We start from the raw sequence: 15,281 nt of genomic DNA on the forward strand, positions 1-15,281 counted from the left end.
CCATAGACTGGCAAAGGAAGAAATTCCTATAAAAATGGACTCTAGAAAGTGAGAACTTTGGGGTCTGATTCTGCAAACCAACTTCCAGGAGCATCAGATGAGCATCTGACAAGGCCCTGCTCCCTCCTCATGTCCAGGCCACCTGGCCAGTGGCTTGGCATGAGCAACTCTAAGGCTGGTAACTATGATAACAACCTTGCAGAACCTGTGTGTGTGTGTGTGTATGTGTGTGTGTATGAATGAATGTGTGAATAAATATGAGATTGAATGGAATGTTATAGCTATAACTAACTGCTTACTATGATTCTTTCTGTATTCACAATAAATGTGGTATTTTGCCTTTTTCCCTTTAATAAGATCCTGCTGGTTTTTGTTTTTATTGGTATAACATTCAGGGCCTGATGAAAGTTGCCCTACAATACTTAAGGAACTAGCTGAAGCATTCTCATAACCATTAGTAATTATATTTGAGAACCATGGAAGGAAGGTGAGGTACCAGAGAACAGGAAAAGTTCAAACATAGTACTCATCTTTAAAAGGGGGAACAAAGGGAGCCCAGGGAGTTATAGACCAGTCAGCCTAATTTTGGTATCTGAAAAGATACTGAAAAAAGTTATTAAACAATCAATCTGTAAGCACTTAATGGAGAAGAGAGTGACGAGTAATAGCCAGCACTTGTTTTCTGAGGACGGCATGATAATCTGCTATGATGCACACTCCTGGAGTAGATATTCTGCTAATTGATACATTTTTCTTTGAGTAAAAATTAATTCAAAATTGGAATGGGGGTAATGGTAAAATACTGTGGTTAATAATCAAAGCTTTCAAAAATAAATCAAACACATGGTTCTATTTATTCATATTCATACATATTCAGAGCTCATATTTTACTCTAAGCAGATTTTAATTTACAAGAATTCAAATTATTGTGCTTGACTTTTTCCTGATTTTTTTTTAAAGAATAGCTTGTCAGGATAATCTACAAACTTCCATATATCAGCATACTTCCTAACCATCCTGATTGAATCAGAACTGTCAGCTAAGACAGGAGGTGTCCCAGTTTCGAAAGGACCCCCCTACAATTGCTTCTTCACCTGCAGACAATTGTAATCTTTTTGTACTATCAAAAAGCATCTAAAAAGAATTTGTTCTGACATCCGAAACATGGTTAAGCATTCTGAGCATATAACAATAGATAGATAGATAGATAGATAACTATATATATATATATATTCATATTCCAAGGCACAACATGTTACAAAATATATTTATTGTTAAAACAAAAGGAGGACTTGTGGCACCGGCACCTTAGAGACTAACCAATTTATTTGAGCATAAGCTTTCCTGAGCTACAGCTCACTTCATCGGATGCATTCAGTGGAAAATACAGTGGGGAGATTTATATACACAGAGAATATGAAACAATGGGTGTTACCATACACACTGTAACGAGAGTGATCAGATAAGGTGTGCTATTACCAGCAGGAGAGCGGGGGGTGGGGAAACCTTTTGTAGTGATAATCAAGGTGGGCCATTTCCAGCAGTTACAGGAACGTCTGAGGAACAGTGGGGGTGAGAGAGGAATAAACATGGGGAAATAGTTTTACTTTGTGTAATGACCCATCCACTCCCAGTCTTTATTCAAGCCTAAGTTAATTGTATCCAGTTTGCAAATTAATTCCAATTCAACAGTCTCTTGTTGGAGTCTGTTTTTGAATTTTTTTTTGAAGAATTGCCACTTTTAGGTCTGTAATCGAGTGACCAAAGACATTGAAGTGTTCTCCGACTGGTTTTTGAATGTTATAATTCTTGACATCTGATTTGTGTCCATTTATTCTTTTACGTAGAGACTGTCCAGTTTGGCCAATGTACATGGCAGAGGGACACTGTGGGCACATTATGGCATATATCACATTGGTAAATGTGCAGGTGAACGAGCCTCTAATAGTGTGGCTGATGTGATTAGGCCCTATGATGGTGTCCCCTGAATAGATATGTGGACACAGTTGGCAACGGGCTTTGTTGCAAGGATAGGTTCCTGGGTTAGTGGTTCTTTGCCACAAAAACCTCTAATCCTCTTATTGAGGTGGTGTTATTTTGTTGTCAAAGCAGGACAGTGTTGTCAGCAAGAGGAGCATAGCAGTGTGTACACCTTCACTGTTTTGTCGACAAAAGCTGCCTTTTGCTGACAAAACTTTTTAGTGTAGACAAGGCCTTAGAGGCAGAACACAGTTTTACCCATCATGTCCAGTGAGACTAATAAGTGTAAGGCAAGCTGGACTTGGCTCTAAGAAACAAGTCTGCACTTATGTATATATTTTTCTCTTTTTCTCCCCCTCTGCCTTTATTTTGTTATGTTTTATTATTTTTTTTAATTATTAAGCATGTTTGCATGAAAAACAGGATTTTTTTTTAAGTAAGAGTTCACATGATCGTGCTTCTTGTTCTTAACTAAACTCAATCTTCTGGTTTTGGACATTATTATAATTATACTCAAAGCAAAACCTTTTGATCTAAAAACTAGATTATGAGTTAAGAACTAAAATAAGTGTCAGGAGTAGCTATACTACGAAATGAAGACCTTATTTGTTTGCAGAGATTCTTAAAAATAAAAGAGAGAATAGTAATACAGAAAACACATGATATAGCAGAACTGTTCCTAAATATATTTTCCACTAGGCCCTAGCAGCTCTCTCCACAGCAAGGAAGCCTGTGAAATCTGCAGGAACCATGGAAATTGGCTTTAAGTTAAGCTTCCAGCTTCAGCAAGACACCCAGCAGGCTTGAAGAAAACGTATTTTCAGTTTCTTTTTTTTTCATTGCCAAGCTATGGAAAAAAGGCAGGACAGGGTAGGAGGTGAAATCTCAATCATAAGCCCTTCTGTCCTGATAGTTCCCAATGTTTGATGCACCGAAAACTTTTTAAAATTTCACATCCACTGTTTGCTGAATTCTGCAGAGAAAAGGAATTTCATTTGCACTCTTATGGTGGAATTTACCTCTTTACTGGAAGGGATAAGGCACTTTACCTTCCTTTTATGAGATATTTTGACATAGTGCTATATCTATCTATTGATGTTAGAACTTCCAACTAGTACCTATCACTGTCATAGGTGAGTGAAAGGTATATCTGGATGAACTAATCTTAGTGAACAATTTTTTGGTTGAATTTAGTTCATTCTTTTCTATTTATCAGTTTTCTGTCAACATTTTTTCATTGTTCAACATCTTTCAATACATTTCATCCAATTCATTTAAGTTTCCATATGCTTGGTTTGAAATGTGAGCTGTTTTAATTGTGCACAAAGGTCACATAGCATTTTTCTATTTCCTGCGGGAATGAATGAGAAAACTGACAATTATAAATATAATTTTTTCCTTCCATAACTACAGTCTGCAATAGTCACGTAAAATTCTCTGTTTCACCAAACATTCCTGCTAATAGACTTCTTCACTAGAATATTCACAGAAAGCAAACAAAAGGGGCAAGTTGAAGAAATTACACAAATATTTACAAATGATCTCTGCACTTTTCATACAGTTTGGCAATGGATAAACATACAGTACCCCCTTGCTGATTGACATGACTTCTTGCTGAAGTTAGCAAAGTAAGAAAACTGTTTTGGAATTACATCTGAGACTGATTTGAAGTAAGTACAAATTGAAGGGCTGTGGGTTGCTAATACTATAGACATATGGTGTTTACCTTATTTATGCATTTAGTCCCACTGTAGTCGATTTGATTAATCAGATGAACAGGATTTAACCCAATGTTTTTGTTTTCCCTCTTCTCCTATATGTAAGTATCTGAACTTGGAATGGCATAGCATTTACTGGACATGTTGAGGATTGGAGTGGTTTGAGGGACATTACACTCACCTGCTACTGAGTTCCCATAACCATACTAGAATATGTATTTTGAATTTGGTTTGCACTGCATCTGTATTAGATCTTTTAAAAATATTGTCTATAAAAGTAAACTGCACAGATTATATACTAAATAATGATTTTCTCTAAAAAATGGATACCTAAAACTAGGTTTCTAGATGTTTATTTAGGTGGCTAAACAGGTAATCTGGCTTTCACGGGTACTCTGCACCCAGTAGCTCCAGCTGACTTCAGTGGGAGTTGATGGGTGTTCAGTAACTTATGAAAACTTATGAACCATTGAATTAGTATACCTGGATTTAGGTGTTTAACTTTAGGCACTCACACCGAAGCATACATTTTGGCTAGTTTCAGCTAAAATCCGATTCTGAACTGCAGAATTTGTTGTACTTCATGCAACTCATGGATTATAAAGCATTTAAATATGTTTAATAGTAACCTTGTGGGACAGGAAAGGGTTTTCATACTTGTATATAAATACAGAAAGGTCAATGGAAGAATGATCTATGTTTTTTTCCAATCCAGCTCTGTCTTTTAATTGGACTTTAATCAAGAAGCTTCATGGTCTCTATGTGCAACGGAACACTGATGTTTTAAGTACTATATGGTGAAGCCAACATATGTTTTAATAATTATTATAATAAATAGTGATCTTGAAACACCAGTCTGTAGATTATGGAAACCACAGTGCTTGCAAGTTATAGATATGATGAATATAGCCAAGAGAAAATTTACCCCCAAGAATTAGCTGGCAAGTGCCCTGATAGATTTTCCAGCCTGTTCTCTTTGTGAACAGTATAATGCCTTATTAATCCATGATCAACCAATTCCTACAGGAGTTACATTTCAAATTACTAACCTCATACTTATAATAGTAATGCATCATGGATTTATAACTTGGATATTAAAATTCACTCTGGGCTGAAACTCAGCATTTGAAATATCAACATTTTAGATTTTTTCCTTTGCGGTTTTGCAGTTCTGAAGATTGTATTTAACGATGTGCATATATTTAAAATAATAACTCATTTAAACACAGACACCACTCACACACAAGCAAGATTTAAAAGATGCAATGTTGCAAATGATCAGCTCATAATATAATTCAGTTCCACTTGAGATTTTCAGTTATGATCCCTTTTTCAGTTTCCCTGTCTGCTCCCCAACATTCTCCTGATCCCTCTGCTATACCCACAAACACTTCTCTTGTCCTCTCACTGTTTCCTACCTGGACCTCACATTGTGAATGCAGCACCCTCTTGGCTGAGAGACCCTGGCTTTAACTGCATTGGAAACAATGGTAAATGACAGTTATTTTTATTTATTTGAATTTTTTTTCTGTGTTACTGTAAGAGAGAGACCACCTATTGCTCTGGGAGCCTTGACAGACTTCTAAAAAGTCACTCATAAAGAAAACCATCATTTCCCCCTATCAAATGAACCAGCTAACTCCACAGTATAAATATACGAAAATTTAACTAATCTCCTCACACAATTCCTACATCACTGCTACCTAACCTGCCTACCTACCCATTACCCATCTTCTCGCAAGCAAAGAAGAAAAGAATAAATGAGCAGCATGACATCAAATTTACAAACCTGGGCTGTCACAGACCAGTGGGAAACAAGCTCCTTTTTAACATCTGCTTGGACACATACTAAATGCACTAAAATCCCCCAAACCACAGGAACCATAAAAATAAACAATGGGAACAGAGAGGATAGACTGGAAAAATGTACTTTAAATATAGCTAAATGAAAAAGAACATTTACTAATTTGCTCTCCCAACATAGAAACATAGAAACATCTCTCTGTTCACTTATCCGACACACATTCAACAACATGGTCAGAAATATTTTTAAAAACAAAGCATTTTTAGGACATATTTGTTGGAAACTTTTGCATTACTTTCATTAATTTCTTTCTTACTCTTGCACCTATTCGTTGCCAATAGGTTTTGTTTACCTAGACAGTTTTACACAATGACTGATTTACTTAGGGTACAGTTATAAGATGTAAACATTAAGGTCTCATTTTGTAATAAGTTTTATATTAGAAGCCTAATAGGAAAAGCAATTATGATGACTCTAACAAGTAATTTAAATGACAGTGACAGTGACCCTGTACATCCAAGAGCGGTTTTTCCTTCTTTCCTCCTTGCAATTAATCAGTAGATTAAAATATGCCTTGTGCATTGCCTCCCAGCTATCACTCTCTGCTTGGCATGAAAATTGAAACTATGATAGCACATATTACTTATTATGCTAAATGCTGAAAACAAGATCTCACACAGAAATACAGCAACGTCTCTCTCTCTAGATTAAAAAACAACTAATAATGAATATTGGAATGGTGCTCTTTAAAAATAAATATACAAATTTTTTTTTGCTATTTTGCATCAATAAATGAAAATATATTATAATTTGCATATGCATATATCTGCTCCTCTCTCTCACACAAGCATACATTCATGAATTAACATAGGCAACATAAAATCCCACTTCAGTCATTTGCCTACAACTGTCTCTCATGTGCACATGACATAACATTTTCACATTTAAGAAATACAACTTTAGAGAGCTGGGTTTCTTGTTTCTGTTTTAGACAACCCGACCTTTTGAGAAATGACAGATTTACAATGATGGGGATATGATGTCTACCACAGACATAACAATGCAATTCAGAGCCACCTCACTCTCAGGAGCCCTGAAACAGTACTTCTTACCCTGGGGGTACATCTATTCCCCAGGCTGCAATGGGAATGAGAGAACTACACAGATGCTTCAGCATCAGTTGCTCGTGCTGACTGAGCCATTTTTGCACTGTTTTAAAATTGCCAGCAATTGCCCACTCTTGTTTTAATTATTGATACTAGCTAGCACATTGTTTTCATGTATTCCCAATCTCACTGTTCACTCTCCTATAGATTGTTGCTGACTTTTGCACCTCTTTCAGCTTTGAGGTGTTTAACTGTGGGAAATACAACTTAGTATACAATCCAGTTATTGTGCATGCAAGACAGACACTGTATTAAAAGGTAAGGAAAGCTACAAGGTAATGTAATATAGTAAAAAGTTACCTTGATACTGGAATGGCATGCTATCAATGCCAAATTGAGGGAGGGTATTTTCAGAGACCAAAAAGATATCCAGACGGGCTAAAGATAAGTCATCTTAATCTAAAATTCTTAGTACACTAGAAAAATAAACATTGACATTAGCAACCACAGGTCCCCCTGGAACATCCCTCCAATAGGTCCTGAAAATAGTTTGGCTGCTAGCCAAAACAAGGTCAAACTTTTTTTCAACAGCGATTCGGTTACAGAAAGCATGCTAGATCTTTTATTCCACCAAGGGTCTACCCTCTTTTTGCATCAACTGTTAAAAATGGTTGGTCCTGTAGTGACTCAGTATTTTTCAACTCCAATTCAGAAAGGCAGCCATGGGGAACAGATTTTTGATAATGGTTGTCAATCACTGTTTTTTTCTGTGGTGCAGACAGGGACGTAAAATAGCTCAAGATATTCTCTAGTAAGATATAGGTATTTTGTATGTTATAGTCCCCACTGGGTTTTTTTAATCCTAGAAACAAATGCAGTTCTCAAAGTATACAATTAAAACAATTTTATTAAATAACAAGGTTTCTCATCTCAACTCACAGGCAGTATAAGTGTCCAGAAAATTGGAATTAATAAATAAGAGGTGGAGTTATGTCCTAAATAGGAGACATTAGATATGTGCAAAATTCTGATCACAAAATGGATTCTCAACAAAATATGCCAATATTTGAGTTTATGAAATTTCTGTTGAATTGCAACAATTTTGCTAAAAATGTTCTGCATGCATTGTTACAGTGGTAATACTTTATGTTATAGTTTTAAATCTGTCAGTATGAGTCACACTCTCCTCTGAACTTTAGACATTTGATACCTTTAATAATGCATGTCTGCATTTGAGTTCTGCAAAGGATTTCTTCTGTGACTTGTCAAGAAAACTTTAAGGTCAGAAGGGACCATCATGATCATCTAGTCTGACCTCCTGCACATTGCAGGCCACAGAACCTTACCCACCCATTCCAGAAATAGACCCGTAACCTCTGGCTGAGTTACTGAAGTCCTCAAATCATGGTTTAAAGACTTCTAGTTACAGAGATTTCACCATTTACACTAGCTTAAACCTGTAAGTGACCCATGCCGCATTGTACCATCCAATTTATCAAGCTCAGTCTTGAAGCCAGTTAGGTTTTTTGCCCCCACTGCTCCCTTTGGAAGGTTGTTCCAGAATTTTACTCCTCCGATGGCAAGAAACCTTCGTCTAATTTCAAGCCTAAACTTGTTAATGGCCAGTTTATGTCCATTTGTTCTTTTATTCATATTGGTGCTTACCTTAAATAGCTCCTCTCCTTCCCTGGTGTTTATCCCTCTGATGTATTTATAGAAAGCTGTCATATCTCCCCTCAGCCTTCTTTGGGTTAGGCTAAAGAAGCTAAGTTCTTTGAGTTGCTCTCATAAAGTAGGTTTACCATTCCTTGTATCATCCTAGTAGCCCTTCTCTGCACCTGTTCCAGTTTGAATTCATCTTTCTTTAACATGGTAGATCAGAGTTGCACACAGTATTCCAGATGAGGTCTCACCAGTGCCTTATATAACGGTACTAACACCTCCTTATCTCTACTGGAAATACCTCACCTGATGCATCCTAGGACAGCATTAGCTTTTTTTTCATGATGGCATAACATTGATGGCTCACCATCATCCTGTGATCAACCAATACACCCAGGTCTTTCTCTTCTTCTGTTGCTTCCAACTTTGCACTATTAAATTTCATCCTATTTCTATTACTCCAGTTTACAAAGTCATCCAGATCTTCTTGTATGATATTCTGATCCACCTCAGTATTGTCTATACATACCAACTTTGTGTCATCTGCAAATTTCATTAGCGCACTCTTACTTTTTATGCAAAGGTCAGTAATCAAAATGTTAAGTAAGATTGGTCTCGACAAATTCCTGAGGAACTCCACTAGTCACTTCCCTCCAGCCTGACAGTTCACCTTTCAGTATGATCCATTGTAGTCTCCCTTTTAAAATGAAGGACCCTTGTTGCAGATCTATTTTTGTTTATCCTTCCATTTAGTTTAAATTGAAGTAACTCATGATCACTCGAACCAAGGTTGTCCCGTACAACCAGTTCCTCTATGAGGTCCTCACTACTCATGAATACCAAATCTAAAATGGCATCACCTCTTGTTGGTTCAGCAACTATTTGGTGAAGAAATCTGCCTGCTATCACATCCAGGAAAATCTGGGCCCTACTATTATTAGTAGCACTTGTCCTCCAATCTATATCTGGGAAGTTAAAGTCTCCCATAATCACACAATCCCTAGTAGTATATATTTCATTAAAAACATGAAAGAGGTCTCTATCCATATCCAAATCAGATCCTGGTGGATCACACCCTAAGAATTAGTAGCTTTCTTCTTTAAAGTGATTTTGGCCCTAACAGACTCTGTCTTCTCCATTCCATTACTTCTAATTTCTTCACAGTCTATTTCATCATTAATATACACTGCTTCTCCACCATTTTGCCTTTATTTCTGTCTTTCATTGAAGAGCACATACCCTTCAATATCTGTACTCCAGTCATGACTACTATTCCAACATGTTTCTGTTATCCATATAATATTTTGTTTTACTTGCTGTGCCGATAGTTCTAATTCCTCCATTTTGTTACCCAGGCTCCTTGCATTGGTGTACATGTACAAAAATACTCATTGTTGCTGCTTGGCTTTGCCCACATTCCTCGCCTGATTGGGTACAGTCATTCTACTGCCGGTATTGCCTATATGACGGGTACCAGCACTATCCTTCCTCTTAATGTCTATTTTCCTACCCGCTGCTGTTCCTTTTTCCATTGCTGTATGCTTTCCTACTTGATTTCCTTGTTCACAATGTTAAAATCAGGTGTGGTCTCCCCTGAGTTTCTAGTTTAAAACTCTTTTAATGAGTTGTGCAAACCTCCATCCCAGAAGTCTGCTTCCCTTCCTACTCAGGTGGAGTCCATCCCATAAGAACTGTCCTCTCTCCATGAATACCTTCCAGTGGTCAAACATCCCTCCTTATAGCACCAGTGGCTGAGCCATCTGTTGATCATCATAATCTTGTCTCGCCTTCATTCTCCCCCCTCAGGGACAGGCAGAATCCCACTGAAGATCACCTGAGCTTCCATTTCTTTAAGTGTGTCCCCCAGCCTGGCATAGTCTCCCTTTATATAATCCAGTGAAAATCTGTGTGTGTCATTTGTTCCCATGTGAAGGCAATCAATGGATTCTTTCCTGCTCCCATTAGGATCCTCTTCAGCCTCATGTCCACATCCCACATCTTAGCTCCCAGTGGAGAGCACACCCATCTGTTCTCCAGATCAATTCTGGTGACAGTCCTGTTTATTCTTCTTAATAGGGAGTCCCCAATCACGTAGACCTGACTTTTCCTGGTAATGGTGTGATTCTCCGGCCTTCCTCCTGTTATTTCTGGCTGCGAGTCCTCTTGTATTTTATTCTCCTTTGCAATCTTCTGGAAGTTGTCCTGTATCCTCCTGGGGCTCTGAACTCTGGGTATGTCCATTGGCTCTTCCCCTCTTCTTACAGGACAAGCCGCTTTTCTCTTCTTCTTTGCCCCCTTTCAGTTACAGCCCGCTGTGCCCCTTCTTCATTTTCCAACTCAGAAAACTTTTTCCTGAGCTCTATTTCTCCTTCACTAGCCCGACTTTTCCTCTGCCTGGTTCTTGTAGTCACATGCTTCCACTGGCCACTTTCCTCATCCAGCCATCTACCCTTTGAGTTCTTCAGTCCAGTTTGCATCCGTGAGTCTTTTCTCTTTAGCCTCCTCTTGCCTTTGCTCCATCATCTGCTCAAAGCCCCTTCAAAACCTTCAACCATAGTTTCCACCTGCATCTCCAAGCCTCAGATATTCTCTTCCATCAGCGCTATCAAGCAGCATTTCACACAAATGAAGCTCCTTTCAGGTACCCACTCTAGAGTCATGTACATCCCGCAGCTTCCACATCTTCATTGTCTCCTCCATGGCTTGGATCACTACCACAGCTGACTCTGCACCTGTCATAGCCTTCCCACCTAAATTCCTGTCAAGGGAGGACAAAAAAACCCCAAACCCAACGACCCAAACACCAAAACAAATCCAGAACGATCCCCTCTACCCTCAAACTCCCCTGTTTACTCCTCCTATGCTGCTGCACCTGGCCACTGGCTGACCTTTGGCTGCCTTTATAGGCCCCTGAATCAGGGAAGCCCTGCCCTCTAATCAGGGTTCTGCTTCTCTCAAAACTCACTTACTGCCTCTAAGGGGCAGGGACTTGCTCCTCCCTTCTCCTCCAACAGAACTCCCACTCCAATTCCCCTGTTTATAGCTCTGTTTGCTGGCTCCTGTGCCACTGGATCTGATTTTTTTTTAAACATAAAGGTGTTGTCTTTCTGAAGTCACAGATCTGTAACATAGAAATGTGACCTCTCTTGCAATAGTATATATCCCATTATACATCTGTCTGCTTGGCCCTTCTTAGTAAAGTAATGCAGATAGTGATGGACCTGTCAATTACATTTGGAATTTTTCTCTTTTAACTACCCGGCAATTTTATATCCTACTTAAATTACTCTCATGATAATCTCCAAGTGAAAAATCTTTCTGCTACTCTCATCCATTGACCGAGAAAATGTTGTTTGATATGCAATGTGTTCCTCACCTTTCTGCATTTCAGATTTAAGCTTGTCTCAGCAATCAGCTCATTTTTTCTCTTAACAAATAAACACCTCACCCCAGCATATACAGAACAAAAGCAGTATGAGAAAGTTTAGAAAATTACTCCTACCTCCAACAAAAAATTCTGTAGAACACTATACAATAGTGTTCCCTGTAGAGAAAGTCACTACAGGGAATGAACTCCCCTCCCCCCATAGATTTGTGGTTTTATATAGCTCTTTTTGTAGCCAAGGTGTTTGAAAGTACTCCACACAGCAAGGTATAGCAGTTGCAGTGACTATAGGTTCACATATAGGCTTTTTCATTAGAAACAATTTTTAGTGAGAAAATGAATGTTATTCAAGACAATGGCACTATTTTGTGTTAATATGGAACACTTCATTTTCATGCTGGAGAGTGGGTGCTGTCCCAAAATTAGCCCTGGAAAAGAGGTATAGATTTGGGGAGGTATAGATCCCCAAATTAAACTAGTCCTCAGATTTTGCCATTTGGGCTTTTTCTAAAAGGTCTCCAGAGATCTTTAATCTCCATTTGGATGGCCATCCAAAACAGGCACAAGGTGTGACACTAAACCTTTGAGGTGTATTCTGATTTACAAAAACAATGCAAATATGGTATGTGGTGCTGTCTCTCTGCTCTGAAAGCCTGTTTCAAAGTAACAGATACATTTCAGTACAGAGACTATCGAATCTGCCCTCCAACCAAGCAGTGTGGAATGCAGAATGATTGCCAGTTTTAATAACCTGCTGCTCACAGGAATGGAACAGACAGCTTAAGAAAAAGGACAGCATGTTGTGCCCTCACAACCATCAGAACATAAGCAGGACCTAGACATGGTGCTTTCCAAACACCTACCGAGGAGCCACTAGAAATTCAACAACGTTATACTACTTTAATTAGATCAAACTGATAGATTTGGAGGTTGAAAGGGCTAAATTCTTCTCATTGATCAGCAAGGTGGAATGCGAGCTCTCCATGCCAACATGCTAACCTCCTTAGATGTGTGGAACCCAGCCTCCGATTTGAGCATCTGAGAGAAAATTTTGCCCAAAGCACTGCATTGTATATATAGTATTTTAAGGTATCTTGAATTGCTGATTCATAAACACTGACAGATGCAGCAGTTTGGAAAACAGAATTTTTGGCCCACATAGTTTACATTCTGAAGTGGAAGAGGAAGTGGCTAAATTGAAAAATGTGGCCCAGCAAAAAAATCTAGAATGTTTCTAATCAGAAAAATCTAAACAAAAATGTCAGTTTTTATTGAAACATAATAATAGTTGTTTTCTTTTCAAATTGACATTTCAACATAAAATGTCATTTTAATTTTGTTTTGTTTTGAACTGAAAAACTGAAAATAACATTTTATCATTTATTACCATTTTCATTTCAACATTTCTTGCCAGAAAATTGCAATTTTTTGATCAGAATTTGGTTTCAACAATAGTATCTTTTTTGGCAGGAAAACTTTCTGCACATAAAAAATTTCCAGTCACTCTATTAACAGTGTTTTCCTTTAGACACATAACAGAAACTTTCAGAATTCTGAGTGGAATTGCTAAAGTAAATCTTGACAAAGTCTTTACTGTGATGAACTGCAGCATAATCATATTTAGAAATGTGTTTAGTATTGTTCACATTGCAAAAGGGTTTAATTGGACAACACCCGTTAACTTTAATAGATTGTCAAAGGATGCTGTATTGTTATCACACTTTATACTACTATAGTTAAGCAATTATTCTACACTGCCAATATTATAAACTCTTTCTCAGAGACTTACATTTGTTGTCATGTTATCTTTATGTTAGCAGGGATGACTTGAATTGTCACCATCAGACTATCTGGACCAAAGCAAGGAGCCATACCCAAATGCTGGGAGTTTAGATAAACAGGACCCAGACTGAAAACACCAATTGTGCCCAACTCCGATTTCTAGTTTATATTATTTTGGGTCTCTTTATAATGGAAGCCACATGGTAGCACTGCAAAAAATAGAGTAGGTACTCATTTTACTGTAACTCACCTGTGTAGTGTTCAGTAAGCTGGAACCTTGCAAGCGAACCTCAAGTCTGTTGTTGGAGAAAGGTTTTTCTGTGGGATGTCTGCTTTAAAAAACTATAAAATACATCTCTTTGGCCATTTTAGAGTTATTAGTGCAAAATGATATCTTGGAGGCATATCTGAATTCTTATTTAAGACTACTGTTTGGAGACATCTGAGATATGAAATCTTGTTTATAATGAACTTGTCTATAATGTGTAGTAAGGAGTATTTAGGTTTGTTCCCCCCAAAATTATAATTCCAAAAAACTATGCATATATAGTTGTTAGGTTTGGATATTGGTTATGCAAAAGCAACAGTTGTCAGTGAGAACCATATCCATGCCAAGTTGAAAACTTCAGCTGAGTTTGCCATAGCCCTCTTCAAAAGAGTGTGCTTTTATTTTTTAAGACTGGAAAAACAATGTATTTTTCTCCACTTCAGTATACCATAAAAATTACTGAAGAAGTTTTGCTCTAACTCACCAAAACATTGCCTCTTCAGGCAGAGACCAAGCAGAGCTAATATCTGGTCATGAGACCCTTCCCCCATAGTCATCAAAATAGGGGGTCATAACAGTGATTTACAACTTTAATACACACTCTCTCTCACACACACACGAGAGAGGGACACACACAGAGGTATATACAAGTAAACCATTTAATATTCTCACACTGGCATTAAATAGGAAGGTAGGTAACACATCTGCTGCTGAGAGGGTGACAGTCCACAAAAGCCTCACTAGCACATCAGGGGATGCTTTCTGAACAAACACTAGTTATACAAAAAACACCATTAAAAAAAAAGTTTTGAGCTATAAGAATGTGTATAAAGGGACACAAAAATCCAAATGTGAAACCAGAGACTGGTTATACTGTTACTCCTTCTGCAAAAGTTCTGCCTGACAGTTTATTTTCTGCTACTGAATTTTAATATTTTGTACACTTACAGTAATTCTAAAATATTATGAATTATCTTGATTTTTATCTTAATTCATATCACCTCAGTGATCCTAAATTAATCTAATTTAACATGATATTACCAAATGAAGTAAGCACACAAAGTACACATTAGCAGAGAAAAAAGGGCTCCTGGAAGTCAGTAAGACACATTTCAGATGTTTAACATTGTGAAAGCTTAATGTTCACAAATTACAGTAGTTATAGTGACTTTTTTCATTTAAGTGCACTTAGAAGCTATTAAACAAAATAAAACCCAGCTGCCAGAATTATAGTAAATTAATCAGATAAAGGACATTCATCTACTAATAATTTTGAGAGAGTTTTCATTGGGAAGAAATTTTAATTTCATTTATAGGAAAAATGTGCAAATGGAGTGTGATGCAAGATGTTACATTAAATATATCTTAGTTATTCACTAGTGGGAGCCAAGAGAATTACAGAAGCCCTGGCCTCTGCCCTCATCAGCATTCCTATGTTGTGCAGAGGAATCTGATAGAACAGCTGGGAGCAGGTGGCATGAGAACAGGCTTAAAATGACTTGCAGGATTCATTAGGCAAGAGGCTCAGTAATTGAGAGTCACGGTAGTGACTTTGTCCATGTTAGAAAAAGAGCAC

At 37.7% G+C, this 15,281-nt stretch overlaps 1 protein-coding gene across 5 annotated transcripts in view; it reads right to left on the reverse strand.

Moving 5' to 3' along the window:
• The window catches only part of EPHA6 (EPH receptor A6), an 861,217-nt gene that overhangs the window by 521,068 nt on the left and 324,868 nt on the right, over positions 1 to 15,281 (reverse strand). The window lies entirely within an intron of this gene.

This window comes from Caretta caretta, chromosome 1 (genome assembly GCF_965140235.1).
Source record: "Caretta caretta isolate rCarCar2 chromosome 1, rCarCar1.hap1, whole genome shotgun sequence".
In the NCBI taxonomy this organism is placed as follows: domain Eukaryota; kingdom Metazoa; phylum Chordata; order Testudines; family Cheloniidae; genus Caretta; species Caretta caretta.